Raw genomic sequence first — 21267 nt, 5'->3', positions numbered from 1 at the left:
TTGATAATAAAATCTGGTTTACAAAACTCTCCTATTTGGATGTTAAAAATATGGAAGTACTCGGTCCTTCGTCGCTCGTGGCTCAAATAATGCGCTCATGCGCACTTGGTTCGTAAATAATTATAACCGCATGGTGTGGGATAAAACATTTATTATCGCATGGCGTGCGTAAAGCAAGTGATTACCTGAAATGAGTAGGATATTTCATATTTGATCTACTTTTGTATAAGAAGTTTATCCTACTTTTCATCGAAAACACACCATTTATAAATATCATAAAAATTTACAGAATAAATAAATATTTTAGCTAGGTTTTCAAGTAATATCAAATCTGAGTTATTTTTTATCATTTTGTCTTTTGTTTTCAATTGCCGATATAAGACACAACGAATTTCACAACGAACTCCTTAAAGGTCTTTTCATTTAAATTGGAAAACACGCAGACAACTAAAGCCTCACTTCGAGAATCCAGAGGTGGTGCCGAGGTTGTAAATTACCAACTAATAAATTGAGTTAATTTCTGTTCGATTTAAGCCTTAGAAAGGAACTATTTAATACTGTAACAATCCCAGAGGCACAACAAACAATTAATGATTTGAGATATATTTTTTTCTTTCTTCGTGCGGTAACTTCGACTTGGTCTTGCCAAACTTTGCAATTAAGATCATAGCCATTTTTTGTAATAATTCACATTCTTCCTATTTATATTTTTCTGTTAGATGCCATAAATTCTTAGTATTCAAACGGTATTGTAAAAACATTATTTAGACTATCTGAATTAATATTTTTAGTTAACGTAAATCCTTCTTCATTAATCTTGAGAATCAAGGGGTGCAGTAAAATAAAATACATACAAATGCCGCAATTAAAATAAACAAAGTACGAACTTGGTGCGAAAATAAAAAATAACGGGGAAAATAACTGGGTCACCCAAAAACAAAGTGAAAACAACCGTAAATAGTGTGCGAGGTTAAATAAATAAGAGGTGATGATCAGCAGCGAAGCGTCAATTGAGAAGAAAGCGGTGTTGCCGGACTTCTACTTTATACTCAAGTTAAAAGAAATTAATTAACAGATTCTAGTTTGGCGAGTTTGGGGCAAATCGCGCGGGTAATCTAGCGCGAATCTGACTCAACTAAAGAAGAACCAAAAAACGGAAATCATTATCTATAGCGACGATTATTCAACCGACGAGAGGGTGAAAAAGGAGGACTGGAAGGAAAGGAGGACATTTTTAGCACAAGTAAAAGAACTAAGAGATCGCCCTTGAAAGGAAAAAATGAAGAAGGTATTAAACATGCTTCGCAACTTAGCAGTATGAATGAAAGAATTGAGAATGGAACAGAAAGAATATAGGAAGGAAATAAGGGATCTCTGAGACGAAGACAAACAATTACAACAGGAAAACCGAACATTGAGAACGAAAATCCAGCAAATGGAGGAGAGATTAGATAGGTTTGAAAAAGAGGAAGGACGACTAACGTCGTGATCCAAGGAATGGAAAAACTTCATAAGTAGGACTGTGGAACTAGAAATAAAAATAAAGAGAGCAAGAAAGCTAAGCAAAAAGGTATTTCTAGTGGAACTGAACAGCGCAACAGAAAGGAGAAAATTATGAAGAACAGGAAAAGGTGAAGTAGAGTAGAGTATCCGAAAGTGTTTATAAACGACGACATGAGCAAGGAGGAAAGGGAGATACCTACAGGGGAAAATAAGGAAAACCAATTTTTTACACATAACTTTCTTTAAAATGGCTCTTTCGGCAATGGAACCTTTTCGCCGAGTTCTACTCTCTAGTCTAGACCATTTTTGCTTTGGTCTGATTCGTATTTTAGATTATCGAAATTTTTCAAATTTGGGACCGGTCCAAATTAGCTTCGCCTTGCACAGGATCTCGCTTATTATTAAGATAGGGCAATGATTGTTGCACCGCTTGATTCTTCTAATTCTCCTGATTAATTTTTTTCCGACGACCACTATGAAAAATGCGTAAATTCGCACAAATAACTATTATTGAAAGTTGGCTATTGCATGCAAATAGCGAACCCGTGTGCAATGAAACTGGTTAGCAAATCAGATACCTTCTAGCCTGTGCGCAATGAAATCATTGCACACAGTTGTAGTAACCATGGCCACCAATGTATGTTTTGTCCGCAGCTCTGTCGAATAATATTTGAAGTTTGAAGGAATACCGAATATTAGCGTTTTTTTTGTGGTCGTCGGAAAAATATCGTGTATACCACGTGTTGAAAATTCGATTTCACACTCGTTTGCTTAAGCCACGAGCCTACGGCTTGTGGCTCAATTCTGCAAACTCGTGTGAAATCTTTCATTTTCAACTCTTGATATACAATATACTATTGTAAACTAATTCAACCTAGCACTTATAGTTGCCGAGTGAAATGACCCTGAATTTTAATTTTGAGGTTCCGTTTTTTTGGTTCCCACACCGCAAAATGGTGTCTCTAGTCGGCACTTTCCCTATTTCTGAATTCAACTCATCCAATATAAATATTCAGTTAACCCCGATTTGGTTCGAATTCGCTACAAAAATTTTCTCGACAAAAACTATGTACAATTATGCGAACAAGACGTAATTTCAAAAATCAAACTGTGACTTTTGAAAGGAGGAAGTTTAAAAATAATCTTTGATTTACTCTTATTACATTACTTCGTTAAGCCTTTCATTAGCTAAATAATTGATTAGACAAAGTGAGAGTATATGCCAAGCACTATGTTAGACAGAGACAAAACAATTTAACGACGTTCTTTAACTTTAATGAAAGGGAAATCATACGGCCCACCGTTTTGCTATAAGTTGTAAAAATGGATAAATACCATAGATCAAACACATAATAAATCATCGATAAAAACATTCGTATAGAGATAATAATAATAGAGTAAAGTGACAAGTTTTTAAAAATGTCGTTACTGTAGAAAACTGTAAAACCCACTTATTTTAAAAATTAAATTATTTTCCGGTAATATTCCATACCATATGGTATTAAGTTTGACCGTTGTATTAAGAATGAAACAAAAATACAAAATAATCGTGTTAATTTACAAAATAATTAATACATTTCTCGTCAAAAATGTCTCCATATGTAGAGGTCCCCCACGGAACCAACAATGGACCCGTCCACCATGTTCTAGATTTATTACAAATTAATATCAACAAAACAAAAAGTTCCTACCTTGTGTCTCAATGATTTTGTTACATTCCATTGCAAATCTTGGCACTGATTAGTAATTAGTTATTGTTCTTCTATTCATAAGAAATTAACTCCAACAGATCATAACATTGTAACTTTTCCGCACAAGATTCAAACCCATCACTCATTAAATCGAGGAAGGCGCTGTCGCCTTAAAGCCGAACACCTGTACGGTACATCAAAAATTGCAATAAAAACGCGATATCATTGGCAAAAACACGATTCATTTTAATTGTGAATCTTGATAACAAAATTTAAACATTCGAGTAAATAGGTTTGAACGGACTCACCCCGCGTTATAATAGACCGACCCACTTGATGTGCAAAAATTAAACAAATCTAAAAATCACAATTAGGTCTTGATCGAGCGGGTTTGCTTAACTTTGGAAACTAAAACAGCCCGAGTCCGTTCTTGTGCAGAAAATTGACAACAGATCACAAAATTCGGGAGGTTTTCGATTTTAAATTTGAACCGACGCAATGGTCACGACACTTTTGAGCGACGATAGCGCCACAGCTTCGCAGATTACACACCACAGCGTGGTCGCGGGAAATTTAAAAATATGTTTGTCGTGATTAAATATTAAAATGAAATTGATCCAGGTTCTTGGAAATTTTGAAGGGTCCGATAAATTAAACCAGATGCAAGGCTAATAGATGTCCTTGCTACAAACGCTGCAATAAAACAGATGTTTCACAATTTTTTAAATTTCACTTAAATCGGAGAATCGTTGAATTAATGAATTTTATGGTAGCAAATATCAGATTGAGGAAACCATCAAATTAGTGTTCACTAGACGAAGTGATGTTTTTTTATCATATTCAAATTTTTGTTGGTTGTGAAGAGGCAAGAATTATTAGAAACAGCTTCATCGTAGAAATGCATAAAAGCGTTTGCAGGTGTTAGAGAAGTAACAAAACGATAGGTCTCAGGGAACGGTTGGGCGTAATGAATAGTGAGATGCAGAGAGAGCACTAAAATTATAAATATCATCGTAATCAGAGAATATCGGTCTTTAGTTCTCACTTCTCACTATAGCAAAGTATGTTTGGCTGCCTATTTTCGCATTTATTTTTGTAAATATCAAAAAACTATCACAGTAAACAAAACTGACCTCCATATTTTAATTATCTATCAAATGAGTGTTTACTTACCTCGAAAAAACGTTCCACGGCAAAAAATCAGAAAAAAATTATTTGGCATTTTTATTTAATTACAAATTAATTATTTCGTATCCCACCTCCATACGGCGGCACGGCAATTTTGCCGGAGTACATACACTATTACGGATAATACTATCAAGTAATAGTGCAGTGCTTATCAACATAATTACCGGCGTCTCGCCTCCACATTTTGACTTTTTTGTGTTTTATGTTCTGTGTCAATTTCCTCGCGATGTGACATGAGTATAATAATATTATACTTATTTAATTATTTATTATACATTATACAAGACGCGAATTACGCTCGAGAATTAAATTTTATCGTCCTGTATAATATTCTACTTTTCTTTATAGCATTTGTATTAAAAAAAATAGTATATTATATTATAAGTGATAGAAATGCATCATTATACAAGAGTGAGAATTTTGACCGTCGAGTGCGCTTGCGCACGAGTGGGACACTTCTCACGAGTTTCATAATGGCATTTCGATCACGTGTGATATACGACGTTTTATCTTACAGGTGCAACTATTGCAAAAAATCCAAGAAATGAAGTTTCATTCAAGTAAAATGACAGCTGTCAAATTTAGTAACTTGTGAGTACTTTATGTCAAGTTAAATGGCAACTGTCAAAATTAGAGTACTTTATCTCACTAGTGAGTACTTTATCTCACTTGTGATTAAAATTTTATTTCTGTCACCGAAAACAATGGTCTAAGGTAGCTCAAAAACTCAACCTGTAAGATAAATTAAATTAAAACATTTTTTTCCATAATTGATTCAAAAAATTCATATTCACGCACAGTTATCTATGCGTGAAGTGGGTCATTTTCTTACATTTAATTTTTTTATATTGTTTTCTATTACATAGTTACTGTAGTGACAGTGGGGTTGACACTTGATTTCCTACAAACATTTGAATTTTAAAATTTAGTTCTGAAAGCGATTATAGAAAAAATATTGTTTATATTTCGTGTGTGAAGATGTTTTTTGTGCAATCAAAGGCTTTTACTGCCTCGACCTGCGTTTCGGCGTAAAAGACCTTTTCATGCACAAAAAACATTCACTTCGCGCACTTAATATAAAAATAATTATTTTAAAAAATCATTACTAATCTACTACTATATCGTGTCAGGTTTTAAAACTCGACCTATGGAAATTCAATTGTTTGCAACATTTTTCCAGCGTAGAAAATGACACAAGAAACGTCTGACATTTTAACGAAATAAAATTAGGTTAGAAAATATTTTTAATTTTTGTAGTGCATTCTCCCTATTCCCCCTCCACGGAATTTGACAATATGAAATTGGGAAAAAGCTTACTATGTAACCTGTGTAACTCCGGAGAATAATTCGTTACCTACAAAAATTACACACTGTTAACAGAATTAGAATGTCGCCTACGCCTACTCTAAATATATATTTATTTGAAGGCCCGATATAATGAATTCTCGATATCTAATGGGTTTAAAAAACTTTGACATCAACTAGATGAACAATAAAATAATATTTAATTATTTGCCACGATTACCTATGCCACAATTCACAGATTTATCCACAATAATTGGACTGGTGATTGCACAGTGAACGACGTACGCCTCAGTGTTCTGTGCAGTGACAGATCCACAGATCGGTCGTGGATCGCTATTTCAAAACTTAGATTTGTTGAATTAACGATTTTATTTGGATGTTAATTTTGGCCATTTCTATCTCAGTTTTATAATATTATTAATTTATCGAATTCAAATATTTGTTATTGGTAAGTGGAAATTTTCTTTTACATAGAACAACTTTAGAATGTTTGTTAAATTTTTAGGTTAGAAACATTTGTTTTTTTTATGGAATCAAATCGGAAACGATTAAAAATGACTGACAAAAATGAAACATGTTCATCAACTATTAAAGAGGTAATTTTAGGTCTTTATAGGCGGTGATAGTATTAACTGTTCGAATTGTTTGTAGGAATCTTATTTCGACTTCGGTCCAAGTGATTTTAACAACATTGTCAAGATGGAAGCTTTTATTAACAAAACCTTACGGATAAAAGCCACATTTAAAGAAATGTCAAGAATCTGATAATTGCTCCACGTTGCTTCAGTAAAAGCACCAACATGGACATGGTAAAGAAAATGTTCACGATAAAGGTGGATGAAAATGGAATTATCATGGATAAAGAAGCTTCAGTAAATGATACAATTTTTGAGGACAATAACGTCTTAGTTTTTAGCAACATTTTGCTATCTATCCAGTAATTCTTGCAGACTTTAAACCTGTTCATGGAAATAGTTTTAATGAAGTTTTTGATTCATTTTGCACATTTACCATTTCAATAGCATAAATATTTATTGAAGAGTGATAAATTAGATTATAAAGAAATGTTTCTAACATTCTTTAGTAAAAAATTGCATAAAAATTTAACACCAAGGATTGAGACCTTATTCAGATTTTGTTCATAAACTTTATAAATTTTAACAAGAAAGTATTTGTTTTAATAGATGAGTACGATGCTCCCATTAATAATACGATGTTTAAAAATATATTGTGAAATTTAAGTGAATGAGTTATCCTGTCCATGATTTTTTCAAACACTTTAAGAAGCAACCAGTATGTAGAATGAGCTTTACTAACTGGAATTTCATACTTTGCAACTGTAGGGTTGTCTGGAGCGAATAACATCCAAAAATATTTATTTCTAGACCATCAGTTTGTGAAATTTTATGATTTTATTGATCCAGAAGTTGATACCTTATCTGTGGAATGCAACTATTTTATGTCAGATGAAGATGTATATGAAGTTGTATAATTCCAAGTGTAGAATTTTGGGAAACGTTACAAAATGATTACTTAAAATCCGCCTTTAAAATGTACTGTGGACATTTTGAATTCGTGCACTGTCGTTATTGATCACAACATTTCAACAAGTTATTTCTGCAGCAGAGAAGAACATGATTTATGCGAATGAGCGTATTCTTTCTCTTATCTTTTTAGTGTGATATGGAAGGCAAGATTTTGTCTTGCTGATGAAATGTTTCCTCTCAAAACCAGATGTAGACTCGATTTAGTCATTAGTAAAGATAAAGTAAAGTAAAGATAGTAAAGATCTGGATGGGTTTTCTCCCGAGTCTAATAGAATTATTTGCCAGCAATGTCATCACCTGGTTGCAGGGCTTGTCTTTCAACCGTTAAACCGTGGAAGTAAACGTTTTTGAATTAGGTAAAACCCTATCTGGAAACTGTTCCCGGTACAGTATTTGCATTTGAATTTAGACCCGTACGCGACCACCACATTCATTCCACGTTTGTTAAATTCGGCATTTTAAACGATTTAATAATAAGTATGTACACGATCATTAAATACACTGCTACACCGCACCATTTGTCGAGTTGCAACTAATAAATAACTGACCGACGCCAACCCAACCTCCGATAAGAAGATCCTTTTTTGTCATACAAAAAGTGTATGAAGCGTGCAAAAATCGAGTGCTCGCTTTTTCTTTACTATTGCTCTTATGATTTCCCTTATGAAAGCAAGACAGTGGCGCATCCACAATTTTTTGACTAAATTGCCATGCCATTTGTTCACGTATTCTTATTTTTTTCAAAAATTTTTTCATTGGCGCGGGAGTACTCAGTACTTACAGGTTTAAATATCTCCGTGCATATAACTACAGCGTGATCAACAATGACTGAGCCTGTTGGCAACGAAACAATTAAAAAGTACGAGGTACTCTCGTGTCAGAAATGGATTACTCCCCAGGATTTAGGGATATTCGTTACTAGGTTGCCATAAATTTGGTTAGGTTGGAGGCTATGTGGTTTCTGGTGACAAACAAAAGATATCCCAAAAATGTAAGACAGCAAATTAATTGTAACAGTTGCAAATGACTAATTTCTCGCTAAGTGATAGATGGTTTTTCGTTTCACAATCAATTTTGGTTACTGGCGGCATATTTATTTGGATTTAATCTCTCAATTCAAAGTAACCAACCTTAGGCATTCAAAATAACTTTTGAAAATTCTAGTTACACACAACATGAAAAACGTTATTTCCCTAAAAGTTCGAATTCTAGGGAGTAATCCATTTTTGACACGAGAGTACTGGTGTTTTTTTCTCTCGTAATTGGCACTGACCGGATTTTTTAACTTGAGACGACATTTAAAACATTTTTGGTTATGCCGGTTACATTTATACTACAGGGTGTTACAGTTGGCAAAAAAAAATTTTACATAAAATTTTCAAGACTGAATTGTACCTATTTCGGTTTGTTTTATTGACAATATTGACACCTGGTATACATTTCAAATTAAACGTCTTGGTTTTTGTAATCTTTTATTAATAAAATGGTTTTCTCGTTGGAACATGACATAAAAGTCACCAAAAATCACCAGAATTTATTGCCAACTCAATCAGTACTTGTTGCTCACACGGTATTACAAAAATGAACCTTTGATGGTAAATTTCAAATTGGCCACACCGTACTTTGATTAAAGCCTGTATTTATGCATTAAAATAAAATGTTCTCGTATAACAACAGGGTTTTTAACCTTTACGTTATTTATGGGATTATGGGTTTCTGTATCTCTTCTTCATCCTCATACCTCAATATTTTTTCCCATCCTGATACTTTCCGTTGATTTTCCGTATGGCGCACTATTTATTTCGTATTAAATTCAATGTGAGGAACCATAAGAGCTGTTTGTGTAAATTTAATACCGCGTTACCAACAATTACTGAGTTTTCAATAAAACTATGGTTACTTTGTAAATTTGTCACATAATCGGAAGTGAGGTATTTGACAGATCGCCGAAAATTGGGTTATGTGTGATGCGACGCGACGGCTTATTAAAAAATGAGGAGTTTCTAAAAACAAACAAGTTGGAACGAAAAAAAGGCATTTAATTTAAAGTTGCTGCTCCAAATGACTCCAATTATCAATAAAAAATACAAAAACCACGACGTTTAAATTTGAAATTTGTTATTTATTCTTTAAATTTTTGTGATACCTAAAAATAGGGGTTTAGCTTCAGAATATCAATTTGCCCTCGACTGGCTCATAAAGTAGTCAAACCAGAGCAGTTTATCCGCAATGGAAAAAAATTCACTCATGGACAAGTTTCGTTATGACACTGTGCAGACTTGCAGTTACTGCACATAACGTGCTTTAAATTCATGCAAAGTTTGTCTAACAACAGTATCGTCAATATTTTATTTTCAATATTTTCCAGTGTCTCTAACTTTAGCAACTTTTATCAGAGTAAGAAAAGTATTTAATACTGATGTACTTACACGGTGCAGCCACTATTCATCCATTCCGGTTGGCAATTTTTGCAAGTTATATCAGAGAAACATGCACTTCTCGTGTACTATAGGTGACAAAATTTACAGAATGCTATTTTGTTTGTCACCTAGATCGTCATGCAAGAAAACCATTCAAGGTGCATCTTCCACCGTGCACACTGCACAGCATTTCTGCACGATCGATACAAAATTTTCGTAAATACAAATAAATATGTATGATACCAAATCATCAAATAATCTGTTAAAATTATCAAGAGTGTTCGATAATGAAAACGTTATATGTTTCAAAAATGTAATGAGACAAGAGAATGGTTTTTCAGGAGAAAAAAATCTGGAAAGCTATTACTGATTTTGGAGACTTGTCCAGCGCAGAAATATTCTTTATTCGAAACTTGAGGAGTGAACGTATTGATGACAGATGTTTCTTGTTTTGTAGATAATTTATTATAATGTAAAGAATATATTAAAAGTAAAGTCGCGTCTTAAACGGTTTCCGTAAAGGTGAGAGCATTTCCATAAGTATTCTATTCTATGTCCATCACATCTGTGCTAAATTTTGAAACAGCCTCATCTCTTCCAGATTTAGACCTCGGTGATTTTTATTTATTCTCAACTAAGGTAAATGACTGCCTCAAAGCACAAAGACGGTAGTTTAAGTGAAAATCTATAAAAGACAGATGTGATTCTTTTTAGTTCCACGAGCAGAACAGATGTAGATTATTTTGTATTTTGGTACTTTCACTCTTTACCAATTGTGATGAATCGACACCTTCATTCCTGACGTCTTCTTGGGAATTTCTCTGTCAACGTGATCTAGAATTGTTGTTACTTGTGGAGACATAGAATCGACATGTTTCTCTTTCTGGTGTAATGTATTAAAAAAAAAAAAATCTCGTCCTTGAATGACGCCGCTCTATGGGAACTCCTCGACTAGTTCTCTCAATTGTCCTCTTGTTTAAACAGTAAAAATAATTTTAGCGGATGGAATAGGTCCTAAAACATCTCTACTGTTATTGATCCCGAGAGAACGTCTGGGATGATTACAGATACGGCGGAATTTATTGGTGTGACAGTTTTCGTCGAAATCTCACATTACATTTGCTACTCTACAATTGGACCGTCTTAATCCTCAACGAACAAGTAAACTCAAACTTCAACAGAATGGAGCTGCACCACACCGCACCGAAAACTCTCCAAATCTGACCCTTCCACTTACTCAACACAATATATTTTGACTCCTTCATTCGTGGTACACCTAATATAAAATAACTCCACCACAAAAACTTAGCCTTAATGTAGGACTTCATTAGACTATCAACGTCACCACATTTCAAACTTTCTTGAACTCTGGCGGACATTCAACACAACTTCTCCCATTATTCCCAGAAGTGATGACATTGCTGCACCTCTCAATAACCGATGCACATGCACCCCGATTTTTTTCATTTTAGCTGAAACAGGAAAAATTCCAGCGCCGATCGGTCGGATGTTTGTCTTGTCGGATCAACGAACGGGGGCGAGTTAGCTTCCGTTTTTTATTGAGCTCCGGTTAAATAGTGTCGTAGGGGTGTTGCTGAATTAATGAAGATGTATTAGAAAACGAGTCGCGCTAATGAGGATCGTTATTGACTCGTGGGAGAAATGTCGTCGAAATTATTTTCTTGACGCTTGTTAGATGTGTTTTAATTAAGGCTGATAGGTGTACCTTGTGCATAAAAATGGAATTGTGCGCTCGGAAAGCTTCGGGAAGCTTCTCTCTTACTCCAGTTATTAGCTATTTAAACAGTGGAGAGGCTATTTGTTGCATCAGCACATTACTCGGCGAATTTCCCAACAGGGGGTGCCATCACTGTTTTATTAAAGAGTAAAAGAGGACTAGTACCAGACATTAAACTGATAATGATAATAATAATTTATTCGTGCTAAAAATTACAAACATGATTTTATGTTCTTCAAGGTAAGTAGATTAACATAAAAATGTAAATTTCTTGAATTAGTCGACTGAACGAGACAATTAAAAATGTCAATGCAAAGTAGAGTCAAAATTCCAAGATTTTTAAAGCTCTCAGGACAATCATAAAGATAAGAAAATGTGTTATCATTCGTATCTCGTATCCAGTTTCTCTAAACAGAAAATAATTTGGACAGATGACACGGACTCCAAGCAAACATTATTATACAGGGTGTCTTAAAATTATCGTATTCCGAGTTCGGGGCTTAGTAGGGGACATCCTGTTGACCAAGTAAAAATGTTTAAAAAAAATTGCTGTCACTTTGAAAAAAATATCAAAGTTGCCAATTTTTGTTTAAAAGTACCTGATTAATATTCTAGCTATGTTGTACTTCCCTTTTGAACAAAAATTGGAAAAACAAAACTTTTATTTTTTCGAGACAAAGCTGTTTTTTCAAGAAATGTCTTCATTTATATTTTAATATTTTACATAATCATCTTCACCATATTTCAAAATGAATGTCAACCATTTATATTTTTTATTTGAAGAAAACATGATGAAAAGTTTGAACCTTCAGACCCATATATCTTTGTAAAGACCCCGTATATTTTTTATTTTATTTTTTCGAGATTCCTGAGATTTTTCCCTACAAGACCCCCGCCTTGGAATACGTTAATTTTGCGACACCCTGTATAACAAAAATTGCCATCAATTAATCTACAGGAAGCAGTTAAGAGAATTTTTCTTGAAACAACATACTGTATTTGTTGAATTAAGTAAATCTTATTGCAGTTTTGTAATATGTGTAGAGCCAAAAATTTGTACGGAATCAAATTTAAAAAAACATAAAACATAGTTAGCTGTGCAGTTTCGTAAATTTTGACATAAACGTCATTCGTTTGGTTAAAAGAAATTGTAAAAAAACGAAAAGTTTTTGGGAAAATGTTTATTATCTCCATAAACGCGCACTGGCAGAAACATTTTTATTACATTCGCCATAAATCAGGATCATGTGTGTTATCTCATGGTTCGAATACATTTTAATCGTCGTATTTTAACTTTTTCGTAAATGTCAGTTATGACAAATAAAATTGTTGAAAGCAAAGCTGTCATGGATTCATAATTTTATTTTAAAACAATACGATATTTAAAATAGCTACGTTAACTTTGGAAATGTATTGTGGGTTGCATTTTCAATTCCGCCGAGCTCATTATCACTCGTGAAATCGGTAATTTTAATGGAATGGGAAAAGAAATATGTATTATTTATACAAAAACTTGTACTTCGTTAATGGTACAATGAGATTTTTTAAGGTTTGTAATATTTTTGTGTTAACACCACAAGTCTTAGTGCTATTGCTATATTTTAAGAGTTCTTTGGCTACCGTCGTGATATAATTGTGAGATTCGTCAGGGAACCAGCATGTCTTGGTCATTTATGACTTATTGATATTTATAATGCTCTTTGTTTATATCTAAAATTCATATTATTGTGGGCTTATATTTTGGCCTTTGCGAGTTCTCTGTGAGATTCGGCTGGATTTTAGAGGAAAACTGTAATTTATGGCATCAACAATAATATTGTCCAATTTACAAAAGTTTTCATTACAGTTGAGTAGGTATATTTTGATTTCTAAATTCCATTCGGTCCCTTCAATAACATTATAAAGTGCAAATAAACAATAATTAGTGATTGAAATGTGAGAAATGCCAGTTTGAAGTGATTTATTTTGTTTATTAATCCGCAAACTCATACAAATAACAAAATGATCAGATACATACAGGGTATTTCACGAGTGATAATGAGCCCGCCGGAATGGAAAATGCAACACACAATACATCAGGAGGAAAAGCCGGATATTTATCGCCTCCATGTCCAAGTCTACATTCCATGTATTGTGGGTTGCATTTTCTATTCCGCCGGGCTCATTATCACTCGTGAAATACCCTGTATAAAGTGTGGTCTCGGTAAATGGGAAAATATGTTGTCCAAGCAAGCTGTGGTCGCTTGGAAATGTTGTCTGATGAAAACCAAATGGCAAAAGAGAAGTTGAAGTCTCCAGTAAGGACTAGAAAATAGCTATTTATACAACAAGAGTTAAAAGCGATACTTTTTATCGCCAGGCGTGAAAATTGTTTATGAAAATGAAATCGAGATGAACAACACGCTGTGTAATAAAAAGACGCTTTTACCTCGTGTTTTATACAAGATATCATCGAATTTTGAAGAACTTCTTCTCGAGAAAGTAATTTTTCCAGAATTTTTGTTGCATAGCTTCTAATTTAATCAATCACACTCAATCCTTTTTGATCTCACGAGAAGACTATTTTTCGATTTTCGCTGAAGATGTCTTCGACTCTTTGGGGGTCGAGATAACTGATGCTTAGTGTGATTCTTCTTCAGAGTTTTTCATCGTTTGTAGACTTTTTTGACTGAACTTGTAGTTCTTCCCTCATCGACAAAAATTTTGGATTCCTTTTTTGCATATTTAAAGAACATAAACTTTCCGTGTAACTAATCGTTCGATAAAATTGTGAAGTAGATTAGGAAATTACAATCTGCTCTTGCACCTTGCATCTCACCGCAGAGCTTTAATTCCACCCTCGTTCCAGAGAGAAAGACCAAGACAGATGCAAGTTATGACTCTCGCTTGAATTGTCGCGGAGCACAATAAAATCGCCGTTACTTAAATCCGGGACGATTTACGCCTATTCGGAACAGAAGAGTGAATTAGCTTGACTTTCAACAAATAGTAAGGGTAATATATTATTTTCTTAGATTTTAATGGGTGTTCGCGCTAACTTCGCCGCCCCATTCGTCTCGGGGCCATTTTCACAACTATAAAAGACATTAAAACCTCCACAATTAATCACGGAAAGTGGGTCACAATTACTCCGTGCATACCGGCTTCGGATTTTATTTTATTGACAGGAGCGGCGCTCACATTTAAATCCCTTCCTAATCGCACACATCATCGGAAATTTTATTACCCCTTGTTCGCGACGCTCCGGACCGTAAAGACAAGTGTTGCGAGTTGAATTTTTTTTCGTTTGGTCATAATCGATGGATTCAACACTGAAACACAAACGTAAACTGAAAGTGAATTGGATTGTGGAATGGATAGATGTCATTGCGAAGGTTCGCACTTGAATCTGGCAAATTTTCAATGGGGGCAAGGTCGGAGGGGATCAGATGGGAAAGTCACAATGTGGCCAAAAATGACCCAGATTCTTCGTGTCCTATTATATGCGCTGTTAAAAATTATGTTATTAAACAAGACAAATGGATTTGTCAGTCGATTGCATTTATTTACATGTTAGTGTGGTATGTGCCATTTTTCTACTAAAGTATAGTAAAAAAAATAGATAAAAAACAATCTCCCCGGCGGGGAATCGAACCCCGGTCTCCCGCGTGACAGGCGGGGATACTGACCACTATACTACCGAGGATTAATAGCAGTTTTTGTTTTGGCATCCATTCACACAAATTAAGACATTTCTTCATGATCAGATCATTGATTAGTCATTTTATATCTACTTTTCGTTGTATATTTTACTTTGACACCTCAATCATTTAAAAATTATTAACCCAGATTGCTTCTCGCTGCACAAGACAACATAAGACATCTATTTTTTTTTGGGGTTTTTGAAACACCCACCACGTTCTAATTATCATTTATCAATTTTCTTGGCTGATTGCAGGTTTACTTTGCGATTTTCTGTATTCGATTCTTTATGTAAATATCTACAAAGGACAGCCAGGATTATTCCTAACCTCACAAACAGAAGACATCTAGATTTCTGTTAGAAATGTATGGAGCCTCCATCATTTCCAAATCATTCACTGGGATTATTATTTCACAAGCAAGGCACATGTAGAATTATTTTTAGGTTTTGCTAATTCCACCACTTATCAATCGTGATGAAACAACATCTTTTGGTTTCTAACCACATTCTAGGTACTTTTTTCAAGTGGATCTAGAGTTGTAACGGATCCAAAACATTCTCGAGAAATTTTAAATTCTTAATGAATAGACAGACTCAAAACTGCGACTTCAACAGAATGGAGCTGTGCCATATTGCATCGACAATCTTTAAATCTGACCTCTTGAAAAAAAAAACTCCCCGGCGGGGAATCGAACCCCGGTCTCCCGCGTGACAGGCGGGGATACTGACCACTATACTACCGAGGATTGATGACAATTTTTCTTTTGTCATCAATTTACACAGATTACGAAACATTTCTTAATGATCAGATCATTGATCAGTCATTATTTAAAAATTATTAATTGTCAATTTTTCCAACTGATGAATATTTGCAACTTTCTTTTTATGTATAATTCCTCATAAATGAACCCAGATTGCTTCTCGCTGCACACACATAAAAGACATACAAATTTTAGTGTTTTGGAAACGTCCACCACGTTCTAATTATCATTTATCAATTTTCCTGGCTGATTGCGATTTGCTTTGCAATTTTCTCTATCCGATTCTATACGTGAATATCTACAAAGGACAGCTAGGATTATTTCTAATATCACAAACAGAAGGGGTCTAGATTTCTATAAAAAATATATGGATCCTCCATTACTTCCAAATCATTAATTAGGATTATTTTTTCACAATCAAGACACATTTTGAGGTTTTGGTAATTCCACCACTTACCCATCCCCATGAAACAACATCTTCGTGGTTTTTAACCACATTTTAGGTACTTTTTTTAAGCTGATGAGTTGTAATGGATTCAAAACATTCTGGAGAAATTTTAAGACCTGATAGACTCAAAATGTGACTTCAACAGGATGGAGCTGTGCCACATCGTACCAACAATCTTTCAGATCTGACTATATCTCTTGGGAAAAAAATAAAAAAAAAGCTCCCCGGCGGGGAATCGAACCCCGGTCTCCCGCGTGACAGGCGGGGATACTGACCACTATACTACCGAGGATTGATGATATTTTCTGTTTTCTTATCGATTTACACGGATTTTTACACATTTTTAATGTTACATTTGATTTCTTTTGATTTTTTAAATCAAAACATTTTAACAACACATTAAAATAGTATGTTATACATTTAGAGACTCACGGTTTATTAAAAACGAAAAAATATATATGTACTAATTTTTAAATTCAAGGACTCCAAGAAATATCCTTTCATTTTTGGTTATTCGTTTCAAATATGTAAGTACTCTTTTTGAAAATTGCTTGTCAACAAAGTGAAATATTAAACAATCCAGACTCCCCCTGTATTCCTTTTTTTTCCTTTTCCTGTCCAAGTTCTTCCAAACAGGACAAAACAGATTTCAGTAGAACTTTGCCCCATTTTAGTGAAGGACTAATTAGTAAGCAAACACGCCACTCATGTTTAGAGACCTAAAACTTTAGAACCTTCTTAGGTGTTGCGTCCTTAACAGCACCAAACAATTTCTGTCGAGAGCCTGTTCAATTTTTTTGATGTCAAACTCCGACATCTTTAATAAAGGGTAATTCCCCGAAACGACGCCATCATTCATATTCAACAGAAATTCCCAGCTATTAAAACTTGTGAACCGTTAATGTACGCCTAAGAAAACAAAGGGCAGCTATAGCTAATTAAATCCGCAAGAGACAAACGCGACGTCACGACACGTGTGCCACAACTCCCAAGAACTCCACCGACGAGACAATTTTTTTAATTCGTTATTAATCCCGACCGCCGCCTCCATTCACTTCTTTCAGTGCAACCCCACTGCAAACCGCCTCCACAGCATTATCTCGCTCATTACCCGCCCCCTCACTTCCATAAGCTAAACCGTTCGTTTGCCCTAGCTAGAGATTTCGCCTCGAGATGCTACTTGTGCCTCGCGACTTAGCTTTCATGAAGAAAAGCTTGCCAAAGATGGAGGATGTGTAATTTAACGTAAACTTAATTAGGGAGCGAATTCAAAGATAGTTGGAAGTTCATTAACGAACTCAATGTTCAATTTGCATGATTATGCCGGATTTTATTAAAACATTTGTATGAATCGTGAGCACTCGGGCCTCAAATAATCGCTAATTAATTCTGATACTCCCGTTCGCGCTTTATCGACAGATGCACCCCAAATAATGGGGACGCACTCGAGTGTGCAACGGCATTCACCTTGCCCTAGACTGCACAACAATCGATCTCGAAGCGCCCTCTGCACGCCGACCGCTCCACTGCGAAAAGCTGCAACTGTCAGAGAACGACAAGCGAGCTTCGCGCGGCCGCCGCCAGAGGGTGGCGCCATTTCAAACATCTCTTCGCGTGCTTTCAGATGGTCCCCACGAATCTCGACTCCTACTGCGAACAAATTAAATTTTATCGCCGGCGAGACCAGAATGTCAAGGTTACTGGCGCGTTATCTGCACCGATTTTGTAATTAATAAAATTGTGTGTCATTTGTTTATTAATGCGCTGTCGAGTTACGCCAGAAAATCGACCAAAAGAAGATCGGAGTGTTAAGAAAGCGCATTTTGTCACGGAGCTGTTTTGCAACCGTTACGGATCGCGCGTTTTTACCAATTTTTAAAATGCTCGAGGGTCCCAGAAAAAGCGATTTGTGAAAAAACTACGAAAAACGGGACACGCCTTAGTGTGCCGGTCCAGTTTTATAAATTATTCATTGGCGCAGACACATTAAACGGTGGTAAATTCTTCGACAGAATTATATCAAGGTCTTCGCGGCGACCTTAGGCGGGTTCACTCAGGGCGATCGCTGTTAATTCTTATCCAATGATAACGAAAGTGGAAGATAAGGATCGCGCCATTACCGAAAGGAAAAATGTAATTTGAGACGTGCATTGGTGAAAGGTTAAGCAATTTTGTCTGTTGGTGTATAGGTCAGATTTGATCGAATTTTAATTTGAAAAGTGATAACATCGAAGGCTTCGCAAGCAAATTAATTCTGTTGTTATCGGTAATTACTGCAGAAATATGAATGTGTGGTGGTCGTTTATGAGGCCTGAAAAGGTTCCAACCACTCGATCTTATCGAACAATGTGATCATTTATCTATGTAACAATAGAAGACGGTCCATTAGGAGGTGGTCTCGTTTACCTTCATTTCTTGTAACAGGGAGGACAAACAAATTGCCTGTGAGGAGTAAATTGCTTTATGTGATATGAGACATTCAGAAAAGTAATGTCCGTGGGGGCGATGGAACAGCGGGGGTCAGAAATCAAAAAGAAAATGGAACTGCGTAAGTGGCGATAAAAAATCTGCGCAGATGAGGCGATTGATTTCAAAAGAATGGAATTTCGCAACATACTCGTACTGTCAATTTTTAGCTGCCAGTGAAGGAAATAGACAAGTAGATTTTTGTTTTTGGGTACAAGTGGTGTTAAAAAATTTACCAAAAATTGCTCAGAAAGACGTATGTTGGAAATGTTTGGAGAGAAGAATTGTAACATTGTAGAGTAGTAATTTCTGGGCTAAAAGTAAAAATTAGTATATTTGAATTATTCATTTCTGCTGCTTAAGAAGCAAAGTACTTAGGAAGATTATCTAATTTGAGTAGTTATTAATACGACATACCTATGTGTAAAGTACTACTTTTTCTGACAAGTGGGATATTTCTTCGCCAAGCTCAGCAAGTATTATTTTACGAGTACAAGATTGCTTTATATTGTAAAATAAAATTGTTACTAAATATGAATTGTATTGCATTAATATTCTACGGTCATCGCTCAACTTAGGTAATACAAAATGAGTGAATAATTATTATTTTTGAAGCAAATAATGTAAAATTTGGCTTAGTGTAAGTCTACTAAAGTGGTGAAATAAAGTTCTCGAAATTGTAAAATAAAGTAGTTTTTTTCACGACCGACAAATTAGTTTTAAAGATGTAAAAACCATGACAGCAATAAATAATAAATATGTTTTTTAAAAATTCCCTAAGAAATTTTCGTTATAAATCAAATAAAAATCGAACACATCATTTTTTCATTGTTACAAGGAATTTTTCAAATTAAGTATGTTATTTTTTTAGCGTCCGTCAAAAAAACTGCAAGTTTTTTCATTCGTTTGCGTTCATAAAATATGTGATTTTTGAATCGGTCAAGAAGCGTTAAAAAAGTGCCAAAGCGGTTCATTTTTCACGCATTTTGCGTTAAAAAAAGTGCCGTAGCGTGTCATTTTTTAACGCAATTATAAAATTTTTCATTCATAATTAGTAGTTTTTTTAACGAGTTCGTATGTAAATTGGGATTTTTTTGGCATGAGTGGGCCAATTTAAACCGCGAGAAAAACGAGCGTTTTAAAGGTCCACGGGTTCACACAGGAGAAAATTTTCAAATTTTGAGTGTCGAAAAAATTGTTATCTAAACTTACGGGCGCCAAAAAATTTTCGTATGCAACTCGTTAGTAAAGTATCTTTTTTTTACTCGGCGGATTTGCGCACTCGCTGCGTTCGTGGGGCAAATTTTCCTTCTCGTAAAAAAAAGTATTAATTTAATCACTTGTTACATAATAGTGGTTTATTCAACGAGTTCGTGTGTAATTTGGGCTTTTTTGGCATGAGTTAGCCAGTTTAAAACTCTCGAAGAACGAGTTGAATACAACGTTTTTTTGTTCGACGGGCTCCTTAAAAACTCCAAATCGCTGAAAATGTTTAAAATTGGGTTGACGTTTCGTTTTGACAAGTTGTCAAATTTATCAAAATCCGTTCACACAGGAGAAAATTCTCAAATTCTGACAGTGTCGAGCAAAAAATAACTATTATTTACAGATCTATTAGTCGTTTTTCTCATTCTAGACGCCATTTTTTTCTATCTCGCTAGTCCTCTCCTTCCCTTATATTTCTCCTATTCATATCTTGTTGCACCTGTTGTGTTCATGTTTGTTCTGGTCGTCCTCTTTTTCTTCTTCCTTGTGATCTCCATTCGAATAGTCTTACTGCCCATCTTTGTTCTTTCATTCTCCGTACGTATCTGTACCATCTTAGTCTTTTTTTCATTTTCTCTGATGCTTTCTCAAAGCCATCCATTTGTCTTCTAATTTCTGAATTTCTTATATGGTCTATTCTGCATCCTCGTCTTAAGTAGTCCATTTCGACTACGTCAAGTCTTTCTTTGTCGCGTTTGGTAACAGTCCACGTCTCTGCTCCGTATAGTAAATGTGTTGGATTCTCTCATGGACTTTGACCTTGGAAATATCTGCGCGAAGGTGGCGCGATAAACCAGTGAAAAATCTGTAAATGAAAACAGAAAACGTCGACTACTTTAGCGACGGGGTAACACGTGGAGGAACACTATCTACTCTTAGAGAGGAAACTTAACGTAACGAATGACGATGATTTCCGGTCCGTTTGTAGCGCCTCGCTTACTTGAGACGGATATTCGCCGTTTGCGCAGATATGATTCATAGCCCGTGAGAAAATCCAAAACCTCGAATATATCCATGATGATGGAGTCTACAATTCGGACTTTAGTCTCATTTCTAATTTCTTTCGACCATAGAAGTGCATTCGATTTTTGGATGGCTTGCTTTGCCTGTACTATTTTTCCATTTAACTCTCTCTTACTGTTGCCCTATCTACATTTTTTTGTCTCTAGGTACTTACATTCGTGGTATTTTTTTTATCACATGACCATTTACAGTGAGCTCATTGCCATCTCTTGCTTAGATATTTTGTTTT

General features: G+C 35.0%; 1 long non-coding RNA gene and 3 other non-coding genes across 4 annotated transcripts; 1 reads left to right on the top strand and 3 right to left on the bottom strand.

The window, feature by feature from the left end:
- The first annotated feature begins 5927 nt into the window (after positions 1–5927).
- Positions 5928–6966, top strand: LOC138126677 (uncharacterized). The gene is made up of 3 exons (XR_011157917.1): positions 5928–6135; positions 6193–6283; positions 6339–6966. It is a non-coding gene; the product is annotated as an uncharacterized lncRNA (long non-coding RNA).
- Positions 6967–15005: 8039 nt separating this feature from the next.
- Positions 15006–15077, bottom strand: TRNAD-GUC (transfer RNA aspartic acid (anticodon GUC)). The gene has a single exon. It is a non-coding gene; the product is annotated as a tRNA-Asp (tRNA).
- A 671-nt stretch (positions 15078–15748) lies between these two features.
- On the bottom strand, positions 15749–15820 carry TRNAD-GUC (transfer RNA aspartic acid (anticodon GUC)). The gene has a single exon. It is a non-coding gene; the product is annotated as a tRNA-Asp (tRNA).
- Positions 15821–16503: 683 nt separating this feature from the next.
- On the bottom strand, positions 16504–16575 carry TRNAD-GUC (transfer RNA aspartic acid (anticodon GUC)). The gene has a single exon. It is a non-coding gene; the product is annotated as a tRNA-Asp (tRNA).
- Between the last annotated feature and the right edge of the window lie 4692 nt (positions 16576–21267).

This window comes from Tenebrio molitor, chromosome 3 (genome assembly GCF_963966145.1).
Source record: "Tenebrio molitor chromosome 3, icTenMoli1.1, whole genome shotgun sequence".
Taxonomy (NCBI): domain Eukaryota; kingdom Metazoa; phylum Arthropoda; class Insecta; order Coleoptera; family Tenebrionidae; genus Tenebrio; species Tenebrio molitor.
The sequence above is the reverse complement of the archived record's forward strand: the minus strand, read 5'-3'. Positions and strand labels throughout refer to the sequence as shown.